Raw genomic sequence first — 4810 nt, 5'->3', positions numbered from 1 at the left:
ACTTGATAAAACTTGAGCATCATCACAATTCTGGGAATCATTAAAATATATATATATATATATATATATATATATATATATATATATATATGAGATAGCTCTCTATCCTAAAAAAACAACCAAATAAGCAAAAGAAATAAAAACTAGAACACTTGGGGTGCCTCCCAAGAAGTGCTCAGTTTAATGTCTTTAACTAAACAGGGCATCCAATCAAACAGGATCCCAAGAGGGCTTCACTATTCCATGCACTGATGCATCTGAGATCAACAATTTTCGCCCACACTAGCATTCACATAAAAAATTAGCTGAATTGCAATCACTAGTAAATGAATAATTTAGTTTCTCCTTATCAATCAACTCAACATCACCTTTATGGACATAATCGAGAAAATTTATTGTACCATCTTTGGGAGGTCTTTCAGGACTGACCATATTTTCTTTATCAATTTTCTTACCAAGTTTTTTTCCCCTAATTTTTCACACTTTTCTAGAGCATCCACTTTACTCTCTACTCCATTTATCTTGTGACAAGAATTCTCAGGCTCAACAATTTTTAGAGACCGGAAGATGTTAAATTTTACCTCATCATCATCTACACTTAATGTGAGCTTCCTTTCTGGACATCTATCAATGTCCTACCTATGGTAAAAAATAGTCATCCCAAAATAATTGGACGTCCTTCTCCATATCCAACACAACAAAGTCTGCTAGGAAAATGAACTTATCAACTTTAACTAACACGTCCTTTACCATACCCTGAGGGTAAGTAAGAGAACGATCTACTAGTTGAAATGATATAGTCATCGGCTACACTTCCCCTATATCCAATTTCATGTACACAGATAACAACATTAGATTTATCTATGCTCCTAAATCACAAAGAGCTTTACTTACCGTTAGATTTCCTATAGTGCAAGGGATCGTGAAACTCCCAGGATTTTTCAATTTATGAGGTAACTTCTTTTGCAGTATGGCACTGCACTCCTCAATTAAACTCACAATCTCATATTTTTCAAATTTCTTCTTCTTTGACAGCATTTCCTTCATGAACTTCACATAATTCGACATTTGTTCTAAAGCATCAACAAACGGAATATTAATGTGAAGTTTTTTTTTTAAGATATCTAAGAATTTTGAAAATTTTTCATTCAATCTCTTTTTCTTAAAACGTTGGGGATAAGGGATTTTATTAAGAACAATATATAAAGGTTCAAAACTACTCCTTGAATTGGGTGATACCGGAACATCACTCTCTTTTCCTTCATCAATGTCACTTACTATAGGGCCCAATATAACCTACTCTTCTTCCTAATCCGTCATAGGATTAACAACATTCCTCCCACTTCTCAGAGTTTTTGCTTTACATTCTTCCTAGGGTTTTTTCTCAGTATAGCTAAGGAAAATGTCCTTTTGCAAGGTATTTATTGCAGTAACCATCTGGCTAACCTAAACTTCAAGGTTTTGGATAGCTTTCTCATGGCTTGTTATAGTGCTCTCCAAGAAGTTCGTTCTACTCCTTGATTCCTTGAAGTCCCCAAGTACATCCTCCACCGATGGTTTCTTCTCAACATGAGGATGAGAAGCAGAAAAACTTGGAGGAGCCTGCAAAACATTTTTGTTATTAGCATAAGAGAAGTTTTCATGATTACGCAAACTTAGATGATAATGGGTAGGTTGACGCGTTTGATATGAATTCTGATGTGATCCTTGGAATTGGTTGGTTTGACGCACATGATTGGCCTGCTCAAGATTAGGTACCTCCTATGATGAAGTTGCATGGCAAGCCGCTATTGATGCAATTGATGGTTGGTTTCTTGTAGACAAATGATTAAGGGCGTTAGTCAATAGCCATATGTGCCTTTAAAGCACTTACCTCGCAACCTCGTAGAGTCCTGCTACTCAAGATGTGGACCGTTTTGATAGCCAATTTATACTCATGGTAGCCATGTCTTCCAACAATGATTGAGCAACATCGGCAATCTTAGAAAAAATTGATCCACCTACTGCAGCATCCAAAATTGATTTCGTCGTACTAGTCAATCCATTGTAAAACAATTGGATTTGTATGATGACGGGCAGAAATGGATGCTATTATAGGCCTTTTATTTAGAATTATGAGGGTTGATAAGAAGAATATGCGACGATTATTCTAAGAATTCATGAGAAAGTGAGCTTGCATCGATCAGCAATGAAGATCTCGGCTAACCCACTATTATGCGTTATTTTGCGTCCAATTGTCTATTTTTGTAGCTATCGCAGGAAACGATTGCATGCGGTGAATCTTGTCATCATAGAGGCGTCGCATATGCGATCATATACGTTCGACACATGGATGTTGCAGCCATTAACCACATGCATCCATCGCATAGAGGTTGCGGCTATAAAGTATAACCATAATAGAGGGATGATCGCAAGGGTGGTGGAATGCGATGATACTCCGGAACCTAAGCATGAATGCATATCTCGAGAGTACCAAAAGACAATGTTGACATTTCACCTACCACGCCATTAGCAGCAGAGATTCAGAGCAGGTTGTAACGCGTTCGGTATGTATGATATTAAATGCTCACAATGACGCGATACTACTACTATTTATGCGTTAATTAGGGATTGCTCAAGTAGTATGCTCTGTGTTGTCACAAGTTTCCTTACGATGGAACCAAGTATAATTCCACCGTAAGTTTCTCGGTGTGATCCGAGGTCGAACAGGGGGAAGTGGTGCCGGTTATTGTGGTATGTTCATGGTATATGCAACCAGGTTTTTAATTCTTTATAAATGGTGTGTACAATATGTAAATTGCAGTAAAATAAAGGAAAGCGGTAAAGATGCGATAAGACATAAAAATACAATAAACCTAAACTAGATGTTATAAGATACAGGCTTTATGTGCAAGATACTAGGATTAAGGTTGGCTGTGAAGATTGTGCAAAGACGTGGGGACGACAACTCTTGTGAATAGATTAGAAAGAGAAAGATAAGTATTACAAATAACACAAGTTCTTAATTGAATTGAAGGTATAAATATTGTTCTGCTCTTCTCTTGGCGTACACTTCTCAGTGATCGGTCGTGTTTCCCACATGTCTGTGATGAAACAGAGTCTAACGTAATGAACGCAAGGTTGCTTCCATGTCTGGAAGTACTACTCGCTTTAGTTAACGCACTCTTCTGACCTTCTCTCGATAGATCAGAATGACATCTTCCTTTCTGCTCTCACAGGTGAAGATGCCGTCTAGCATGCTTTAGCTAAACGTATTTTATAACTTTAATACATATTAAGTTCTTGGTGATTCATATTGCTCATCAAGGGATTAAGAAAACATCATGAAGAAAGTGACTAATGGGTGAACGAAAATAGATAGAAAATGGTAAACGAAATCTATCGAAACATTTAATATTTCTACTAAGTGTTTGTTACATGATGTGTGAATGAAGAGATAAAGAAAATATGGAATACAATGAAAGAGAGATAGAACAGATACAATCCGGTGCCAATGTCTTGGCACAGATTCGATGGAGATTTGTTTGCCGGATCGGATGGTTTCGATGGTAGGAAGAGCTTCCCTCTTAGGCTTGCTCCAACGGTAGCAGGGGTCTCTGCACAGAGCTTCGATCGGTATATGACAGGTCGGATCTGAGATTTATCTATGCCTTATCTCATTCTCTTCTCGGATTTCTTCTCTTCAGCACTCAGTTCAGCCTTTTCTCTCTAAAATCTTACAGCACTTAGCCCAGTATTCAATAGCATATTTTTCTCTGAAATCACTGGGGTATTTATAGAAGCAGATCCTTTGACTCCAGCCTTATGGTCCCCACATGATGGTTATGGTAATTCTGCAGATGGAGGGATATTATTCCTTCTATTATGCAATCAGACCATCAATTCTGCACAACCGTTAGTTGTAAACGTGTCTCAATCCTCCGCTCTCGCGTTGCTCAGTTGCATCTTTTGATCATGGGTTCGCATGCGGTGTTTGTTTTTATTACCGCATGCGGTCGAAGCGTAGCTCTGGACCGATTGTCGCATTATGCCATTACTTCAGTAATCGTCTTTTCATGGTTGATTGATGGACACAATGTGACAGAGATGCGTTGATTAATTTCTCATGAGCCTTGAGTGCAAGCGGTGACTTGATCTCTTGCAAAATAGATAAAGTTTGGCTTGTCCTCATCTTTTTGGTGTTAGTAGGTGTAATTGCAAACATTTATAATTATTGTCATACTAGGTTAATTTTCATATAATTGGCGCATAATTACTAACTTTTGGCCGCAATATCTAGATAAGGTGGCATAAAAACTTGTATTTCTATAAGTTATCATAGGTCCATCACGCCGTTAGAAGCAGAAATTCAGAGAAGGACCATTAATGCTGTCGATGATCAAGCTCTATAAATAGAAGCTGAGAGCCCAACTACAGAGGATCCGAGGTTTTCTGCCTAAAGGCATCCGAGCTTCTACCTTCGGACAAATCCTTGTGATCTAGATGAAAGCGTGAGAAGATATTCTTGAGAGTTTTTCATTCCTCTTATCATTCTGAGTGATGACCGAAGCTTCGCTGGAGATAGATCTCGAGAGAGACTACTCCACTGCCCATCCATGGTACCACCGGCAGCCTTGACACACATCTGATGGATGCAAGACATTGCCCATTTGGCCCTCCATATCTTTTCTACCTCTATATTGTATTACATTGTGGCTTAAGAGATAAATACATTTTGTTATCAATGCATTTCTCTATTTCCTTTGATTCCATCTTCATTTTCTTATCATCCTTTACTTTCATCGCAAATACTAAGTAAGATTGCTAGAGT

The sequence above is a fragment of the Benincasa hispida genome, chromosome 6 (genome assembly GCF_009727055.1).
Source record: "Benincasa hispida cultivar B227 chromosome 6, ASM972705v1, whole genome shotgun sequence".
Classification (NCBI taxonomy): domain Eukaryota; kingdom Viridiplantae; phylum Streptophyta; class Magnoliopsida; order Cucurbitales; family Cucurbitaceae; genus Benincasa; species Benincasa hispida.
The sequence above is the reverse complement of the archived record's forward strand: the minus strand, read 5'-3'. Positions refer to the sequence as shown.